This window comes from Eucyclogobius newberryi, unplaced genomic scaffold (genome assembly GCF_026437365.1).
Source record: "Eucyclogobius newberryi isolate DKJ021-1_F unplaced genomic scaffold, fEucNew1.0.hap1 SCAF_7, whole genome shotgun sequence".
Classification (NCBI taxonomy): Eukaryota; Metazoa; Chordata; class Actinopteri; order Gobiiformes; family Gobiidae; genus Eucyclogobius; species Eucyclogobius newberryi.
Window position 1 is genome coordinate 18,902,355 of NW_027316389.1, and position 21,514 is coordinate 18,923,868.

Below are 21,514 nucleotides of genomic sequence, written 5' to 3' on the forward strand. Positions count from 1 at the left end.
CGCTATCCTTTATTTTGGTAGCTAAGGCGAGCGGGAGGAACATGGGGGGGACACGGGCGCCGCCATGTTTGTTGTGATGACGCTACTGGGCGTGTTTCAATCCCAGAATGCATTTGCGTAAATCAAATTTCACACCCTGACAGAGCCTGGCATTACTCACACAGGTCATATGACTGGCACCAAAGTCTGAGGAAGAACAAGCCCTGGACTAAAACTGTGAGGAGACCTTGCTCAACACCCGGTCTGGAGAGACGGGAGATGGCGGAGGAGAGTGGATCGGGGATGGAAGACGTTCTGGACGGCGTGGAGGAGCAGCCTTTTCTGCCTGCACGTGCCCGGAAACGTAAAAAGTCCCTTAGCTCGTCCGAGGGTTCTGGGAATGAGCAGCAGGATGAGGCTGAAGCTATTGATATCCGGGGTGAGAGCAGAAACTGTAAGGTGATCATAAAGCTTGCACAGGATAGTGCATCCTTTAAGGAGTGGAATTCAGTGGCATTGTCAAAGAGCCTAACTGTAGCTGTGGGAGTGATCAAGAGTGCGAGTGTCCTTAGAGATGGCTCGCTGCTGGTCGTGTGCAAGGACGCGGCTCAGCAACGGAAGGCGATTGGAACTAAACGTCTGGGTGGAAAGGACATTCTTGTGTCTGATGCTGAAAGAAACACGGTCAGAGGAGTTATCGTAGGTGTCCCTACGGCGACGTCTGTGGATGAAGTTAAGGAGAATTTGACTGGAGTTACGGTGGTGGACGCTAGGCGTTTGAAGGTGACCCGGTTTGGGGTAAGATGTGACAGCTTGTCGGTAATGGTAACACTTGAAGGGAGGTGCCTGCCTAGTAAGGTGTTCATTGGGTACATGTGCTATAGCGTCAGGCCATATGTTCCGCCGCCCCTGCGTTGCTTTAAGTGCCAGCGCTTTGGGCATATTGCAGCGGTCTGTAGAGGGAAGCAAAGATGTGGTAAATGTGCAGGAGACCACGAGTATGGGAAGTGTGACGTGGGTGCAAAACTGAAGTGCTGTAACTGTGGGGAAGAATATAGCTCTGCCTTCGGGGGATGCAGGTTTAGCAAAAGAGCTGCTGAGGTGCAGAAAATAAAGGTCTCTCAAGGTATATCCTATGCAGATGCAGTCAAGAAAGTTTCAAGTAACGAGTTTAGAGTAAATACAGAGAGGGGAGCCAGCGCTGCTCCCAGCCAGGGCGAAATGAGAAAGGCCAGCGTGGCTCCCAAGAAGTGTGAAGGTTTCAAGAGTGGAGGTCCCAAGTGTGCAGGTTCCAGAATTAATGAGAATACCCTGGTTGTGGATAGAGAGGATTTTGTACTCTTTATGGTGGATGTTGTAAACTGTGCTGCTCAGACTCAAAGCAGAACTGAAAGGATCAGGATCATTGCTAAAGCTGCAGGGAGATTCCTTGGAACAAAGGAGCTTGATTGGGCAGATATAGAAAACAGGCTAAAGGCGCTAAATGGGAGTCGGAGTGATGGGGGTCTGCTTGTGGGGAGTCAGAGTGATCAGAGTGACGAGATGGGGGTGGGGGTGGTCTCCTGTCCTCGCCCAGTCTCGTAGACGCCCAGTCTCGTAGACGCACGGCTACCAAGCAGCGACATCAGTGGACATATTAAAGCCTATAGAATGAAGCCTAAAGAATAAAGCTGTACGGTGGAAGCACCGAACGTCAAAGAAGGAGAGGAAGATGAAGAAGAGTCTCCCTGGAATAAAGCCGGTTGGTCTCTGAAACAACAACAACTATTCTAGTCACAAAGACATATCATGACCTCATGGGCTTTGTAACACCAAAGCAATGGAAGGAGTACTTTTACGGACTACGACAGAGTCTGAGGACTACGACAAAGTCTGAGGAATAAAGTCTGGCGGTCCTAATACTGAATGGTGTTGAAGCAGTCAGCGACGTTGACAAAGCTGAACTGTTGGCCAGCACCTTTGTGTCGGTGCACAGCTCTGACAATCTCTCACCTGCGGAAAGGCGCTACAGGGAGAGTACTTTGGCCCAGAATTCTGAGCTGATTGGGCACCAGCCTTCGACTAAAGATGACCTTGACCTTCCGTTTAGTTTGTTTGAGCTAAGGAGAGCACTTTCTAAGGCGAAACAGACAGCCCCGGGTAAAGATGAGGTGTGCTATGACATGCTCTCTCATTTGACTGATGACACGCTTGGGCTAGTCCTGGGTCTTTTCAACCGTGTTTGGGATTCAGGTTGTGTTCCATCTGCGTGGAAACAGTCTACGGTGGTGCCGGTTCTGAAGCCGGGTAGGCCAGCGTCTGACCCTTCAAGTTATAGGCCGATTGCCTTGACGTCGCAGCTCGGGAAAACGATGGAGCGCATGGTTACCGAGCGGTTGGATTACTTCTTGGAGAGTCAGGGTTTGCTTCCCGCGCACCAGAGTGGTTTCCGTAGGGGCAGGAACACCATGGATTCCGTGTTGTGTTTGGAATCTGATATCCAGCTGGCCAGGGCTCAGAAAGAAAAGGTTATTGCGGTGCTCTTTGATGTGGAGAAGGCGTACGATATGGTTTGGAAGGATGGGCTCCTCATTAAGCTGCGGAAGTGTGGTGTGAAGGGTAAACTGTTTAACTGGGTCCGGAGCTTTCTGTCTGGCCGGCGTATCCAAACCAGAGTGGGCGCTGCTTACTCTGGGGTCTATGGGGTGGAGAATGGGATCCCGCAGGGGAGTGTGTGTAGCCCTATCTTGTTCAATGTTATGATTAAGGACATCTTTGACGACGTGGATGGGTCTGTTGGGAGGAGCCTTTATGCTGACGATGGCGCTCTATGGGTGAGAGGGAGGAATCTCCGGTTTTACGAGGCAAAACTGCAAAGGGCAATACAGCAGGTGGAGCAGTGGACCCTGAAGTGGGGGTTTAAACTGTCCGTACGGAAGTCTCAAGTGATCTGTTTCTTCAATGGGCATAGGGACGTCTCCCTTCGACTGCATGGGCAGGTGCTCGAACAGGTCAGGGAGGTGAGGTTCTTGGGGGTCACCTTTGACGAGAGGCTTAGTTGGCGTCGGCACATTGATGAGGTCAGTGGTAAATGCAAAAGGGTGAATAACTTGCTTCGTTGTCTATCCGGCCAGGACTGGGGGGCCAGCAGAAGGTCGCTCCTGGGTATTTATCGGGCCGTCATGAGGGCGGCTATTGATTATGGCTGTATAGCCTACATGTCTGCGGCTGAGACTAACTTAAAGAAGCTTGATGTGGAGCAAGCCCAGGCCTTGCGCATCTGCTGTAGGGCTTTTAGGACCTCCCCTGTCTCGGCGCTGCAGGTTGAGTTGGGGGAATTGCCGTTACGGCTCCGGAGGCTAGAACTTCTGTTGGCTTACTGGGTGAATGTGCAAGGTCATACGAGCTCTCACCCGGTGAGGGACTTTCTCAGGGTTGATGGGGGGCAGAGTGAGGCTGGCGGTATGATTTTCAGCCAGGTAGGAAATGCGAAGGCGCGGCTTGCGGGGGTTGGTGATCTGCGTGTGAGCCCGTCGGTGGCTTTGTCTGCTATAGCTCCGTGGAAGTTTGTCCCGGCTCCTGTTGATGTTAGCTTGCATGGCAAGCTTAGAGGAGTCGCTGGGAGGGCACCGCAGTTTGCCGTTCAAGCGCTCATCGATAAGCACTCAGGTGATGTGTTTATTTATACCGACGGGTCTAGGGATCCTGAGAGTGGGCGTACTGGCGCCGCTTATTTTGTGCCTGACCTGGGGCTAGCGGTCAAGAAGAGGTTGACAGATCGCCTTTCTGTTTTCACGTCGGAACTTATAGCGATACGGTTGGCGTTGGAATGGGCGGAATCTGCTTTGCAGTGTTGCGGCATTGTGGTGGCCTCTGACAGCCTTTCTGCATTGCAAAGCATTAAATCTGGGAAATCGGATTGCAGACAGGATGTGTTGAATGGCATCTTCTGTCTGATGCTCTCCCTGTCCAGGAAGGATGTGAGGGTTTCCTTCATTTGGGTCCCTGCGCATGTGGGGGTGGATGGTAACGAAATGGCTGATGCACTGGCTAAACGTTCCCTTCGGCGGCCATCAATTGATGTGGCGGTTGAGTTAAGCAAATCTGAAATCAAGCCTGTTATCAAGAGTCATGTGGTCGGCCTTTGGCAGGAATTTTGGAGCCACTGTGTTACTGGACGGCATCTCTATCACATACAGGGTAGTGTGGATCCTTGCGGGTCTATGGGCAGGAACGCGTGGGAGGAAAGGGCCTTCGCCCGCATGAGGATTGGCCATACTGGACTCAATTGGTCACTGAGTAGGATAGGCAAACATCCGACCGGTCTGTGTGGTCACTGTCGGGTGCCAGAGACTGTCGAGCATGTGCTGATTTGCTGTGAGGCTTATGATAGGGAAAGGGCCGGGTTGGCCTTGTGGTTTCGGAATAATGGGCGGGAGTTCAATCTGCGGAACGTTCTGGCGATCCAGTCACAGGGTTTGTGTCAGGCTGTGGTTGCTTACTTATGTAGCACAGGGCTGGGTAAACGTTTATAGAGGTGGGGGGTGTTGGAGACTGAGCCGAGGATGAGGAGCAAGAGGATGTTCTAACGCGCTTGGACTTCATGGGCCTAGAAACGCCAAAGTGATGGAAGAAGGACTTCTAAAGGATAAAACGACAAAGACGTCCCATGACCTCATGGGCTTTGTAAAACAACAAAGACGTCCCATGATCTCATGGGCTTTGTACTTCCAAAGCACCGAACGTCGGAGAGGGCGAGGAGGGTGAAGAGGAGTCTCCCTGGAATGGGGCCGGTTGGTCTCTGACACAACGGCTATTCTGGTCACGGGGACACATCGTGACCTCATGGGCTTTGTGGCGCCAGGGCAGTGGGAGGAGTGCTTTTGCGGACTACGACAGAGTCTGAGGCCTACGAAACGTCTGAGGAATAAAGTCTGGCGGTAATGCAACACTTGGATGCCAACCGCCATAAAACAACAACAACAACAACAACAACAGCAATGGAAGGAGTACTTTTACGGACTACGACAGAGTCTGAGGACTACGACAAAGTCTGAGGAATACAGTCTGGCGGTAATGCAACACTTGGATGCCAACCGCCATAAAACAACAACAACAACAACAACAAAGGCGAAAACAACAACAACAACAACAACAACAACCTTGCTCAACACCCGGTCTGGAGAGACGGGAGATGGCGGAGGAGAGTGGATCGGGGATGGAAGACGTTCTGGACGGCGTGGAGGAGCAGCCTTTTCTGCCTGCACGTGCCCGGAAACGTGAAAAGTCCCTTAGCTCGTCCGAGGGTTCTGGGAATGAGCAGCAGGATGAGGCTGAAGCTATTGATGTCCGGGGTGAGAGCAGAGACTGTAAGGTGATCATAAAGCTTGCACAGGATAGTGCATCCTTTAAGGAGTGGAATTCAGTGGCATTGTCAAAGAGCCTAACTGTAGCTGTGGGAGTGATCAAGAGTGCGAGTGTCCTTAGAGATGGCTCGCTGCTGGTCGTGTGCAAGGACGCGGCTCAGCAACGGAAGGCGATTGGAACTAAACGTCTGGGTGGAAAGGACATTCTTGTGTCTAATGCTGAAAGAAACACGGTCAGAGGAGTTATCGTAGGTGTCCCTACGGCGACGTCTGTGGATGAAGTTAAGGAGAATTTGACTGGAGTTACGGTGGTGGACGCTAGGCGTTTGAAGGTGACCCGGTTTGGGGTAAGATGTGACAGCTTGTCGGTAATGGTAACACTTGAAGGGAGGTGCCTGCCTAGTAAGGTGTTCATTGGGTACATGTGCTATAGCGTCAGGCCATATGTTCCGCCGCCCCTGCGTTGCTTTAAGTGCCAGCGCTTTGGGCATATTGCAGCGGTCTGTAGAAGGAGGCAAACGTGTGGTAAATGTGCAGGAGATCATGAGTATGGGAAGTGTGACGTGGGTGCAAAACTGAAGTGCTGTAACTGTGGGGAAGAACATAGCTCTGCCTACGGGGGATGCAGGTTTAGCAAAAGAGCTGCTGAGGTTTATAAAATAAAGGTCTCTCAAGGTATATCCTATGCAGATGCAGTCAAGAAAGTTTCAAGTAACGAGTTTAGAGTAAATACAGAGAGAGGAGCCAGCGCTGCTCCCAGCCAGGGCGAAATGAGAGAGGTCAGCCTGGCTCCCAAGAAGTGTGAAGGTTTCAAGAGTGGAGGTCCCAAGTGTGCAGGTTCCAGAATTAATGAGAATACCCTGGTTGTGGATAGAGAGGATTTTGTACTCTTTATGGTGGATGTTATAAACTGTGCTGCTCAGACTCAAAGCAGAACTGAAAGGATCAGGATCATTGCTAAAGCTGCAGGGAGATTCCTTGGAACAAAGGAGCTTGATTGGGCAGATATAGAAAACAGGCTAAAGGCGCTAAATGGGAGTCGGAGTGATGGGGGTCTGCTTGTGGGGAGTCAGAGTGATCAGAGTGACGAGATGGGGGTGGGGGTGGTCTCCTGTCCTCGCCCAGTCTCGTAGACGCACGGCTACCAAGCGGCGACATCAGTGGACATATTAAAGCCTATAGAATGAAGCCTGAAGAATAAAGCTGTACGGTGGAAGCACCGAACGTCAAAGAAGGAGAGGAAGATGAAGAAGAGTCTCCCTGGAATAAAGCCGGTCACAAAGACATATCATGACCTCATGGGCTTTGTAACACCAAAGCAATGGAAGGAGTACTTTTACGGACTACGACAGAGTCTGAGGACTACGACAAAGTCTGAGGAATAAAGTCTGGCGGTAATGCAACACTTGGATGCCAACCGCCATAAAACAACAACAACAACAACTACGACAAAGTCTGAGGAATAAAGTCTGGCGGTAATGCAACACTTGGATGCCAACCGCCATAAAACAACAACAAAGGCGAAGTAACTTTTAAAAGACATAATGTCGCCTTTTCGCGTTGTGTAACAGATACACGTGTAGGACTGAAAATGAAGATGCACATGTGTTACGCGGTGCGTTATCAGTCCTTCGAGGCGAAAGTCAAGTTAACAAGCTTGATACAAATATTTGACACGGTGGTTCAGGAAAGACCGGTCGGTGAGTCGGGGAAATAATTGAATAGTAAAAGATTTTGACGTTTTTTCAACAAAATGCTGATATTTATTTTTCAGTCGGCTAGTTTCATAGCGGGTCGGTCGGGTTACGTCAAACAGACATATTATTTTGCTCAGCCTAATAATGACAAATTTAATTATATTGCACTATATTGAAACAATTTCCAAAGTGCTACAGTCAGTTAAAGACACATAAAACACATCAAATCATATGAGTTTTTGGCTCATTGGCTCCACTGAGAATCATATACATCGACTATATGAGTGATATTTCTGCACTTTTGTGGTTCATGTACGTGTATGTGTGAACATTTGCAGGTTTAGCACATTTCTGATGGATTGTGAAAATGTTATCTTTATATGTTTATCAGGAATCAAGATTAAAAACATTTAGAATTTCACTACAATTAGAGACCACTTTACTACTTCTGGTGCCATATAAATAAAATGTACTTACTTACACTTTATGCCACAAAGACCCTAAAGCATGAACATAGTAAACACTTTTTTGAGGTAGGACAATTGCATATCTGTAAAATCGCTTTATTAAAAATAAAGTTGTCCTCCTGAAGTGGTGGTGGGCAAAAAAAAAAAAAAAAAAAGTCAAATATTAGGTGAAATAAATAAAATAAATAAAATGAAATAAATGAATAAACAAATAAATAATACTTTGACTACAAATCACATGCTAAACTCCAAATGACACGGCAAATATCAAGCCCAAAAATACAGTCCCCTCCTCTTTTATGTAAGGATAGTCATTTCTTTTGACAGCTCTAAGGACAAAGCGCACGTTCCGCGCTCTGGAAACCGTCATCTTCTGCAAACACGTGATCTCAGACAAACACAATCTCCAGCCGTGATGTGATTCCCTGGTGCAGAGAGCCCGTGGTATCTGCAGCGTGAGTGCGAGTCGCGTCACGGGTTGCGCAGAGGTCCGTCTTGTTTTCCGTGCCCTGAGGGATGCCATCTGCGGCCCGTCATGTGCGGTCGCTCGTCGCGGAGGGCGAGGTCGGGAGAACACTGCTGTTTATGTAAGAACAATACGGAGGAGCTCGTGGAGAAGACGTGGGAGAGGCAGACATCTATAAAGAGCTCTTGGAGAACATGAATGTGCTGTATGGAAGGAGGTTTCTCGTCTCAGAAACCAGAATTTACAATTAAATAATCTATAATAAAAACCTTTAGGCCCGTCACAATAATAATCCAACTGTATCGACGTATTGCACAATAAACGACAGATGGAATGGAACAATATATTTTGGGGCTCAATATTTATCGTTTGTACTTTTTCTTTAACGTAGTTTTTGTTTTATGTTTTTCATTTAGAGTTGTTAAAAATATCAAAAATCAGATACTAATCGATACCAAAACTAGTAGCAATATAGAAACGAGTGATTGATACTAAAAGATAAATCACAGAAACAGGACAAAATGTTATATTTTCTCAAGAATTATCATTAACTTTAACTAACATTAAGAAAGTAATATTATTTTGTGTTGAAATGTGTTGTGTAAGAGTGTTTTTTTGTTGTTGTTAAAGATAAGATAAGATAAGATTTTTTGGCGAAATTCCAATGTTGTAACACAGATTAGGCACAGAAGTAAATAATAATAAAAAAACAGAACTTATAAAAACACTCTTGTAGAAAAACTCTGATAAAAAACCTTGTTGTTGTCGTCGTTGCCAAGTGCCCATGTCTTTGTTTTATAATCGAGTTTGTAATCTAAGAACTTGAAATAATGGATTGTCTAAGATTGTGGGGTGTTATAAACGCACAAAGATGGACATTATTTATAGTTTTGTAGCCTTTAAACCTTAACTTCTTGTTTGAGTGCTCAAAGAGTTAAGATGTGTTTTTTAGAAAGAGATAGTTGCATTATTTGAACTAATGCATACGTTTATATTACTCACGCAAAACAAAGTAAAACAAATCATTAAAAGCTCGGCACCTTTTTGAAAACGAGTTGATGTTTTTTGCTAAAACAGTATTGTTTAGTGCTGTGTGGGACGTCACAATATCAAATGACTTAGATTATTGTAAGAACAAACATCACGATTTAAGGATTATTCACGATTTTCATTCAAACCGTGACCGAACAACAGTGAAATCTTTAAATATCTTTCATTCCCGTGGTCTGACATGTTACTGTTCCTCAAGTTTGTGACCGGCTTTACACTATTGAACTTTCTGAAAGACAAAATGAAGTTTTCATGAAAAGTAAGATACAAACTCCATCACAACTAAACAAAACAATAAAATATCAAAGCTGACGTTGAGGCGGGACACAAATATCCACTTCTCTTTTCGATGTGCTCTTGTGGAATTAAAATACAAGATTATAATTTGCTCGGTAAGGAAGAGAGGGGAGCAGTAAATCAATGCACGGAGGTAGAAAAGTGCTTCAGTGGCACGGTCATCCATTATTCACACGAGGAGGTCAACCTGAGGGACGCCTCGACGAGCAGGACACATCTGCTGTGAAGACGAGCACCAAGAACGCCATAAACGCACAAAAACACCACGAGCGAGACCAGGGCGAGGATTACCACGCAGAGAGTACCAAAGGTCTACGTGAGACTGTCCAAAAATACATGATGTAAATAACGTTTTTGTCACATTTACGTGATGGACCCAAAGACAAAGCAGAAATGTAAATCTTATAACGTGCGATACTTTTTATTTAGTATTTACGTACCTGGAACGTCCCATTGAGATACAAATACAATCTGCCAAAGAGTCGCGGTCAAGACACGTAGCGTAAAATAAAAACTAAATTATAATCAATTTGAAATGTATTAAAAAAATGATACCTAAATCTGTTCCCAATAGTTTTTTTTATTTTTTATTTTTTTAGGTCAAGGTTTTAAACGACTGGCATTTCCGACTCAAAATAATAGTTCTTTCTTAATTTTGTGTTCGCTCTGACAAAGCTCGAGATCATTCTAAAACTGTTCAGGAAAAGTTACATTTTGATATGTTGAAGGGATTTATTTTTTGTATCGATACTCGCTCCAGTCTAATACTTTTGACAACCCTAGTTCACAACCCTAGTTCACAATATGACATTTTTTATATTTAAGTTTATTTGTTTCGTACCAAAATATCGCGCTCGGTTGACAAGGTCTATCCGTTTCAAAATATATTCAGTCTGATATTGTCTTATTGCTGTGTCCGTCCCTCTCAATAAAGACCAAAGCACAGGTTGTTTGCACAGACACGAGCAATAAAGACGAGACGCCAGGACATTGATAATAACATTAGACTTTACGGGAAGCTTATGGAAAGTCTGTGGTCGAAGATGAAACTTATGAGAAGCGATGAATCAAAACAATTGGATTAACTCTTGTTTTTAATCATTGCAACGTGAAAAATGGCTAAATTGTCACACGGAGAGGAATCTGTTCTATGCCTTTCCCGCCGTCGCTTTAGTGACTTTCCAGACGTCTTTCGAGAGAATTTTTGAAAACAGGATCAACTAAAACGTGGAATATATTTAGCAACTCTTTACTACTTTGTAAGAGAAGCTGCTAATCACTTTATTTGAACTGTATTTGTTGTATTTTGCCTGGTGTTTGGGTTGATCTGGTTCTACATCATTTTGAAACAGAGACCTGGTTTAGACCTGGTTTAGTCCTGGTTTAGTCCTGGTTTAGACCTGGTTTAGTCCTGGTTTAGACCTGGTTTAGTCCTGGTTTAGACCTAGTTTAGTTCTGGTTTAGACCTGGTTTAGTTCTGGTTTAGACCTGGTTTAGTTCTGATTTAGACCTGGTTTAGTTCTGGTTTAGACCTAGTTTAGTTCTGGTTTAGACCTAGTTTAGTTCTGGTTTATACCTGGTTTAGTTCTGGTTTAGACCTAGTTTAGTTCTGGTTTAGACCTGGTTTAGGTCTGGTTTAGACCTAATTTAGTTCTGGTTTAGACCTGGTTTAGTTCTGGTTTAGACCTAGTTTAGTTCTGGTTTAGACCTAGTTTAGTTCTGGTTTAGACCTGGTTTAGTTCTGGTTTATACCTGGTTTAGTCCTGGTTTAGTTCTGGTTTATACCTGGTTTAGTTCTGGTTTAGTTCTGGTTTAGACCTGGTTTAGTTCTGGTTTAGACCTGGTTTAGTTCTGGTTTAGTTCTGGTTTAGTTCTGGTTTAGAACTGGTTTAGTTCTGGTTTAGTTCTGGTTTATACCTGGTTTAGTTCTGGTTTAGTTCTGGTTTAGACCTGGTTTAGTTCTGGTTTAGACCTGGTTTAGTTCTGGTTTAGTTCTGGTTTAGTTCTGGTTTAGACCTGGTTTAGTTCTGGTTTATATCTGGTTTAGACCTGGTTTAGTTCTGGTTTATACCTGGTTTAGACCTGGTTTAGTTCTGGTTTAGACCTAGTTTAGACCTGGTTTAGTTCTGGTTTAGACCTGGTTTAGTTCTGGTTTATACCTGGTTCAAACCTGGTTTAGTTCTGGTTTGGACTTGGTTTAGTTCTGGTTTGGACTTGGTTTAGTTCTGGTTTATACCTGGTTTAGACCTGGTTTAGTTCTGGTTTAGACCTGGTTTAGTTCTGGTTTATACCTGGTTCAAACCTGGTTTAGTTCTGGTTTGGACTTGGTTTAGTTCTGGTTTAGACCTAGTTTAGTTCTGGTTTAGACCTAGTTTAGTTCTGGTTTAGACCTAGTTTAGTTCTGGTTTAGACCTAGTTTAGTTCTGGTTTAGACCTGGTTTAGTTCTGGTTTATACCTGGTTTAGTCCTGGTTTAGTTCTGGTTTATACCTGGTTTAGTTCTGGTTTAGTTCTGGTTTAGACCTGGTTTAGTTCTGGTTTAGACCTGGTTTAGTTCTGGTTTAGTTCTGGTTTAGTTCTGGTTTAGAACTGGTTTAGTTCTGGTTTAGTTCTGGTTTATACCTGGTTTAGTTCTGGTTTAGTTCTGGTTTAGACCTGGTTTAGTTCTGGTTTAGACCTGGTTTAGTTCTGGTTTAGTTCTGGTTTAGTTCTGGTTTAGACCTGGTTTAGTTCTGGTTTATATCTGGTTTAGACCTGGTTTAGTTCTGGTTTATACCTGGTTTAGACCTGGTTTAGTTCTGGTTTAGACCTAGTTTAGACCTGGTTTAGTTCTGGTTTAGACCTGGTTTAGTTCTGGTTTATACCTGGTTCAAACCTGGTTTAGTTCTGGTTTGGACTTGGTTTAGTTCTGGTTTGGACTTGCTTTAGTTCTGGTTTATACCTGGTTTAGACCTGGTTTAGTTCTGGTTTAGACCTGGTTTAGTTCTGGTTTATACCTGGTTCAAACCTGGTTTAGTTCTGGTTTGGACTTGGTTTAGTTCTGGTTTGGACTTGGTTTAGTTCTGGTTTATACCTGGTTTAGACCTGGTTTAGTTCTGGTTTAGACCTGGTTTAGTTCTGGTTTAGACCTGGTTTAGTTCTGGTTTAGTTCTGGTTTAGACCTGGTTTAGTTCTGGTTTAGACCTGGTTTAGTTCTGGTTTAGTTCTGGTTTAGACCTGGTTTAGACCTGGTTTAGTCCTGGTTTAGTCCTGGTTTATACCTGGTTTATACCTGGTTTAGTTCCTGCTTTTATACCTGATGTAGAATTCACTTGAATCAAAGTTAACATCACGTAGGAGTCGGCGATGTCGACAAAATGAACATCTCAAATGATCTCTATAACAATATTCATAATCTATCCAACATAAATGTGTTAAAACATGTTTTTAAACCTGTCAATTGAGGTTTCATTTTCTGATAAATGTGTGAAATGAAACGCAAAAGGGCCGAAATATCACCTCCAGCATAACTTTTTCTGTGTTATTTTTCACTATAAAAAATAGTATATTAAAAAAATATATTAAAATTGTAAATATCTTCAAAAGAACATTCACAGTACTGTCTAAACTTCGATATCCTGCTTTCAAACCTCTTCTTTTCCTCTTCTTTACACTCGGTTTCTCCCAGGTTTATCAATCAAACTAAGCACTCTTTAAGCCCACGATCAAACCTGACTCCATCTACTCTTCTGTCCAACCTTTCACAAAGCCGCAGAACAAAGACAATCGTCAGTTTTAGCCTGATTTGTAGCGTGTGGACAGTGGGTTCCACGTGGGCTCCGGCCCTGGGGACTCTGGGCTGCGCGTGGAGGTTCCGCTCGCCCTCCCTCGCCCTCCCTCGGGTTCATCAGCGCCTCGTAAAGCCGTGATGAATGAGCGTGTCGTGTGCGAGGCTGTAGTACGTGTAAATACAGAGCGCTCACGTGTGCACTGTAAGCACGGCTATTAATAGATCCTGAAGCAAAAGGTGGGAGCGGATCACGACGGGTTAACGCACAGGAAACGCCGCTATTTTAAGACGGAGAAGACCTAGTTGCTTTGTTTTAATCTATGCGCAGGTGATAATTTTAGATTTTGTTCCATTTTAAATCGAAACGTCTGAAAAAAAAAAAGGAAGAAGAAGCTATTTTGTCAAAGCTTCAGGGCTGATTCTTGCTCCTTTATAGTACGTGACTGCAAACGTCGACACAAAATCTACAAAAGTATTAAAAAAACAGATACTTTATGTGAAATTAGATACCGTAGTTTCCAGACTACAAGTCGCACCAGCCAAAAAATGCATAATAGAGAAGAAAAACACACATAAAAGTCACACTGGAGTATGAGTCGCATTTTTGGTGCTCTTTAAAAATTTAAATAATAACAGATTAGAGAACATGGTGAATAGTTGTACGTATGCTAACGCTAACACCTTCAGCTACATGAGGCACAGACAGAACTGTGGTGTCTGGTATGTTAAAGTAACATATTAACAGTTATTCAGATAACTATAGCATAAAGAACATGCTAACACGTTTACCAAAGCATCAGTTTTACCCCAAATCACTAAATCCATTGAATTCTTCTTCCTCTGTGTCACTTCTAAACAACTCCACAAACTCCAGAGGAAGACGAAGTGCAGATTCTTCTTCTGCGTCGCTTAGAGCCTAGAGCGCCCTCTTGTGGTATTCAGTGTGAAAATAACCAACACAAGAAATGCTTTTGCCAGTGTGAAAATAACGAATAATATCACATATAAGTCGCTCCGGCCAAAACTATGAAAAAAAGTGCGACGAAAATACAGTACTCATTTGAGCAACAGTCAAAGAAATTGCATAAATTGGACAGAATGTAACAGTTTTAGAATGAGCTTGAAATATACTCTACTTTTCTACACTTATTTAGTGCTGAAAATGTCTATAGTCTATTATTTAAACTAAAACCTTAACCACAGCCTAAAAAAAGAGCATTTTTAAGCTCGTACGCTCCAGGACAATTGTGATGTTCATTCGTTGGCACATCACTCAGTAAAATGTAGAGTAAATATTTCAGTATTCACTTTGCCTTTCTGTTATTGGAAGGTTCGGCATAAATTAAATATGAATACGTGCTGCAGTGGGGATTACAGCGAGGCGGCTGCCAAAACTATGATCAAGAGTGTGTTAACGTGTTTTTTTTTTTCTGAAGATGAAGAGAAAACCTGCCAACAGCCAATTAGACCTGGACTCATAACTGTGCAAATGTGTGGAAATGTTCATGAATCATCTCCTGCTTAATTGAGACAAGTTTATATGCAATACAACAGCGTAAACTTGATTTATACGGCCTATAAAATCCCCTTTCTTCTCACTTTTCCGTATATATTCATGCCAGGTATTTTATTTGTATTTTATATCAAACGTTTTATTTTGAAAGATGTGAAATTGTATCGTTAAAGCGGACATGTTGTGTAAATTTGACTTTTAAAAGCTTTAAATCAGGTTATAACACTGTCTTCCCTCATCTTGCTCAAAGCTGTATTTCATTTTGATTCATATTTGAGCTTGGGCGAGACCCGTTTTCACCTACCCCCTATCCCCGCCCACCAGATAGGGGACAGTTTCTCATACAAATACAAACGCGTGCCGCTTGCTACAGTGAAACGCCACCACGGAGAGTTTAGTTCTGCAGGTTTAAGCGGTTTTAGATCAATTTTGCTGTTTACAATTAACAAAGTGTAAAGTAACGTACAGAGCTGCGGAATGTTCTAGATGAAATACATGAAACAAAACAAACATATGTCGTCTTTTTGCTGTGATACTTGAGTTTCAAACCGCAGTAAATGGCAGGAGGATGCTTTTTCTACAGTGTTTTATTTTGCTAATTCATTAATATGTCAAAGATTCTATCGATGAATAGTTTAGACTGTGAAAGGCCTGTGAAATAAGCTGTTTATATTACATTTTATGCAGAGTAGAGACAATATTTAGAGATAGAATGGACAAAAACAACATTTTTCTATGTTTTCCTGTGTCAATAATCAATCAGTTGCGATTCATCAACTCGTTTCAGTCCGATTTACGATGGATAAAATGCTCTACAATCAGATGCAGACTGATTTTACTCATTTACAAGAATAAAGTTGAGCTCCGAGACATGTCTATATATGAAATAATATATGAAATGTTTACGGGCCCTCGGGTTCAGCTGACAAATGAACCATCAGGACAAAAGTAAAAAATCCGATACAACAATAACACAATTCACAGTTCGGTTTCACACACACAAAAGAAAAGGGGTGAATCACGCAGCAAAAATGAACCTCTGTGTTGTCACAAAAATCCCACATAATCTTGAGGACGGGGGGCGCGTTCTATTCCTCTGCCTGTGTTTGTGCTCTGAGCTCGGGCCCCTCGTGCTAAGTGGATTACCAGTGTAAATCCTCCGCCTTTTCAGATCTCGTCCCCCAAGAATTATTTCATATGATCTCATTACACGCTGCGCAGTGGAGGGGGGAAGAGGAGGAGGCAGGACAGGATCGGCCTCGTTTTGGGGGGGGGGGTCCTGCTGGATGTGTGAATGTGGAGTGTGCGAGTGTGGAGTGTGTGTGCGTGATTGGTGGATTCATGCTGGTAAAACGCGGTACATTTGAATCCATGTACGCTAATCGACACTAAAACTAAACTTGAAAGTAGGTAGATCATTTTCTTTTCGCAAAATGACATCCGAGGCACTTTTGTATTCGTTTTAGTTCACGTCAACCCCTTTCAACGCAGGTGCCCTGTGGTTCTGTCTTCTTTTTGCCCTCAAAGACACTGAAAAGCACATGTAGTTCATTCTCTGTTTACAAAAGCAGAATTGGACCTTTCCTGAATCAGTTTGGAATGGTCTTTACATCCACAGAAGAACCCTGAATGCCAAAAAACTATTGTGTGTAGCATTCTATTGTCTTAACGTGTGTGTGTGTGTGCATGTGCGTGTGCGCGCGTGTGTGTGTGTGTGTGTGTGTTTTTTATTGGTAGTATTGTGGTTCTGAAATGAGTGTCAAGCCTTTTCTATAGATTCAAAATGCAAGCTTCGTGACAATATTAAACACAAGTGTAAGGCATTTATATTTATTTATAATTCATGATCATTTTATTCACAATCATGCATCTTTGAGTGTATAATGCAACTATGAGCCTGAGGTGTGTGATGCAAAATGCAGTACTGAATATTACATTAGCACTGGTCACCACGCCTCACTCTGTCTTACCAAGAGTCGCCACTAGATGAAGATAGAGCCACACTGAAGGAAGAAGAATCATTATCTACAACATGTATGTCATGTTTTAAATGTCAGTTTCACTGTTTCATGGCTCAACATCATCACTTCTATTAAACTATGATGAAAACATATCCCGCTGTTCTGTTCTACTACTGTTAGTACTATTACTTCTACTGTTACTACTATTACTACTATTACTATTGTTACTGTTACTACTATTACTACTGTGAATACTATTACTACTGTTACTACCATTACAACTGTTACTACTATTACAACTGTTACTACTATTACTACTGTTACTACTATTACAACTGTTACTACTATTACTACTGTTACTACTATTACAACTGTTACTACTATTACTACTGTTACTACTATTACTACTATTACTACTATTACTATTGTTACTGTTACTACTATTACTACTGTGAATACTATTACTACTGTTACTACTATTACAACTGTTACTACTATTACTACTGTTACTACTATTACAACTGTTACTACTATTACTACTGTTACTACTATTACAACTGTTACTACTATTACTACTGTTACTACCATTACAACTGTTACTACTATTACTACTATTACTATTGTTACTGTTACTACTATTACTACTGTGAATACTATTACTACTGTTACTACTATTACAACTGTTACTACTATTACTACTGTTACTACTATTACTACTGTTACTACTATTACAACTGTTACTACTATTACTACTGTTACTACCATTACAACTGTTACTACTATTACTACTATTACTATTGTTACTGTTACTACTATTACTACTGTGAATACTATTACTACTGTTACTACTATTACAACTGTTACTACTATTACTACTGTTACTACTATTACTACTGTTACTACTATTACTACTGTTACTACCATTACAACTGTTACTACTATTACTACTATTACTATTGTTACTGTTACTACTATTACTACTGTGAATACTATTACTACTGTTACTACTATTACAACTGTTACTACTATTACTACTGTTACTACTATTACTACTGTGAATACTATTACTACTGTTACTACTATTACTACTGTTACTACCATTACAACTGTTACTACCATTACAACTGTTACTACCATTACAACTGTTACTACCATTACAACTGTTACTACTGCTGCCACCACTGACCCATCTGTGTGTGACATAAATAACTTCAGTAAAAGTGTAGTTACACAATATGTCTAAAACAAAACATAGGAATATTTGTTTTCATTGTTCTTAGTTTAGAAGTGGGAGTTTTATTAAAAATGTATAATATAAAAATGAATGTTATATTTTTATATACATTAACTTACATTTAACTCTCTTACTAACTAACTATCTTACTAACATACTTTCATAAACAGGCTGAAACGTCTCCACCACAGGGATATAAAGTGATGTTTCTGCACGTTTGTGCTCAGTTTTCTTGCTCCTTTCACGTTTGGTGAAGACACTTCGTTGCCGTGGCGATCACGCTCATGTTCATGTCACTTTTGTCACTTTCACTCGTTTCACTGGAACAGCCTCTGGATAAATCACCTTCTGAAATGTCCCTGCTCAGCAGCGCCTCTCGCTGGTCTCGAGTCACATGTGCGGGTACAGCCTGCGCCCCGCGGCTCCGGGGCCCTCTGGGGCCAGCAGCCTGCGCCCTGTGGCTCCGGGGCCTGCGCCCCGTGCCCCGCGGCTCCGGGGCCGGGGCTCATTGGCACCGCAGGCTATTAAGTTCAGCCATGCAAGTCGGTTCAATTATGCGTCCGTGATGAGGAAGTGTCGCTCAGACGCTGAGATTCAAGAGGCCAAACTCAACACCAGCACTTTTAATTCAAACAGAAGATGAAACATATTTATGTTCGTGCTTCTGGGACTCACTCAACATTTCCATTCTTAAGTTTTAGGAACACATTCTACTTTTCCTTCCAAAACGATCCTTCAGAGCTGTAATTACAGTCGTATATATTCATCTTAAAGTGTAAAAAGGGTTGTAACTGCAGTTAAACACTGTAAAGAAGCACTTGTTTTGCCTGGTAAAATAATATCAAATTTTACACTGACATTTTTCTTATTTTCATTCTGCTGCTGCGATAAATATTCTATTTTGGGGAGAATAGAAAGCCCAAAATGTGATTATTTACACAGTCATTGGGCTGTGTAAAAATAGGGTTAGTTGACTAAAAGAAATAATCATAGTAATATTTTAATAACCATAACAAAGACAGCTGCATTATTAAATCAAAATGTCAGAAGAGAATAAACTATTTATTTCATCTGATCCTTCTGCTTTTAAGCGTGCATGAGCTTTGTAAATAGTTTCACTTATAAAGTACACACAACGCAAACATTTATAAGCTTTTTACCCCCAAATAACGATCACGATGTCGTTAATGGCCCAAACTGTCGTTAATGGACCAAACTGTCGTTAATGGCCCAAACTGCACCAGGGCAGTTTTATTTCTGCCCCAGAGTCAAACATCTGGTGTTTTATGTGTGAATCACATAAGGAAGAACACATAAAACTACTGTAAACTGTCGAGTTTTAAAGGTGAAATAAAGGGAATATTGTGCTGTGCTGCAGGTGTGTGTGTGGGAGAGGGAGGAGAGAAAGAAGGAGAAAGAGAGAGGGAGGCAGAGAGAGAAAGAGATGGAGGGAGATGGAGGGAGAAAGAGAGAGGGAGAGATGGAGGGAGGAGAGAAAGAAGGAGAAAGAGAGAGGGCGGGAGCGGGCGGGAGAAAGAAAGAGGGAGAGGGAGAGAAAGAAAGAGAATGAGGGAAGGGCAATGATAGAGGAGAGAGGGAGAAAGAGAGGCACGGGAGGGATTCTGTTTTGACAGTTGACATTTTGGGTCCGACAAGTACCGACCGTATTTTCCGGACTATAAGTCGTTATAGTTTTGGCCAGGGTTTGACTTATACTTATACTTATATACTTATACTCCGGAGTGACTTATATGTGATATTATTTGTTATTTTCACACTTGCAACCACATTTCATACTCCAGTGTGACTTATATATGTTTTTTTCTTCTCTATTATGCATTTTTTGGCTGGTGCGACTTAAAGTCCGGAAAATACGGTAAATTCAGGCACGTACATTTCAGTTCCAATAGTACTGCAAATACGATGTCAAAAAGTAGATTAAACTATCTAACTAGTATTGATATCGCAGTAATTAATGCGCATGTCGCAGTCTCTTCCGATATTCTCATCTTATTATAAAACATCTTGCAAACGTGATGCGCCCAAAGGTTTATGAGAGCCAGGAACACGTGGGATAGATTTAAATTCCAACTCAGGAACAATATTTAAATGTAAAGAATTGATGAAAGAAAAAAACAACAACAACCAACCCCCGTTTACTCACACCGTCGTTTGCTAATGTCGTCGTTTTAATTTGCGCGTAAAGTTTCTCCATTTTGTATTCCGTGCATCAGGATCTGAATCAATCTCACGCTCTGTCGGGGACATATTTCTAATTACATTCAAACCGGGACGAGTGTATTAAAAAAGCCACAGGTCACGCGTGTTACGAGCGTTTCTCCCATCGCCGGGGCAACCCATGAGCCGGCTGACACGGGCATAATGCAGATGGATCAGGGTGAATCTGCCGTGCAAAAACAGCAGGGGGAGATTGAGTCGATCCACGGTAATATCACTGCAATTACTGGAAACCACAAAGCAAAACTGCGCAAAATGAACGTTTTTTCCATTTTTTCCCCCTCTCTTTAGTATCAGAGAAAAATGTGTAAATATTCTCATACAACGGCACAATTTTAGTTATTTTTTGTGGCCAATCACTGACGGAAAATACATAAAAAATAGATTAGACAATTTACTTTTATTCTAACTTTTCTTAAATTTAACTATGTCGTTTGTTTTTGTGTTTAGTTGATGTCTACTTGTATTTTTCTTTTAATTTGTACCCTCTGGTCGTTTTGTTTTATCCTTTTGTTTTGGCATAGTTTTGGCCGGGGTGCGACTTATACTTATATTTATACTTATATACTTATACTCCGGAGCGACTTATATGTGAGATTATTTGTTATTTTTACACTTACAACTTTTTTTCATACTCCAGTTATATATGTTTTTTCTCCTCTATTATGCATTTTTTTGCTGGTGCGACTTATACTCTGGTGCGCCTTATAGTCCAGAAAATACGGTAGAAATCCCTCCATCTGCCATTATGAACGCTTTGGCTTGAACTCATTTTAAACTCTTTGTAGTTTAGATAAATGATGTCTCGTGAACTCATTATAAAGATCCCGAGTCAACGAGGTTTCACTCTAAATCTTTATTCCTTTGTCTTAAAGGTCATGTGTTTGACAAATGATGAAAATGACCTACTGTCCCATTATGGATTTTGTATTCTATTTTTTTCCCTTTTGTACACTTCAACTGAAACGTAAACGTCTACAGGGTGCAGACCGGTGGGTTAATCCATAATTGTGGTTATTCAGGTCACAACATAATCATAAAAAAGGGAAAATAATAATCGTGAACATTTTCAAAGCAAAATTAAATATTTTTTATTCAATATACGGCTCAAAAATAGAGCTAAATGTAAATAACTGTTTTTCTTTTTTAAATGTGGCTGTTTTTTTGTCTTTGTCATTCATAAAGTTCAGTTTGAGGAGCGAACGAATGAACGAAAGAAAATGAAAGATGTCACTGTTCAATAATCGTGAAAAATCCTTAAGTCGTGATTTTTTTTTCTTCCGCACAATAATCGCAAAACACAAAAATCTGATATTGTAACATCCCAAGTCTCGAGGATGACAGAATATTGAAAAAAAATTAAATATTGTGTCTTTTTAAAGATTTGCAAATTTGGATATATTTTTTACAATAAAAAAATATTCTACAAAAAGAACTAATCAAAAAGAAAACACATCCAAATAAAGAGATACATTTTTGCTCATTTGTGGATCCTTTTA

General features: G+C 41.7%; 1 protein-coding gene across 1 annotated transcript in view; it reads left to right on the forward strand.

Moving 5' to 3' along the window:
• tmem117 (transmembrane protein 117) overlaps window positions 1–21,514 on the forward strand; it is a 131,446-nt gene that overhangs the window by 20,784 nt on the left and 89,148 nt on the right. The window lies entirely within an intron of this gene.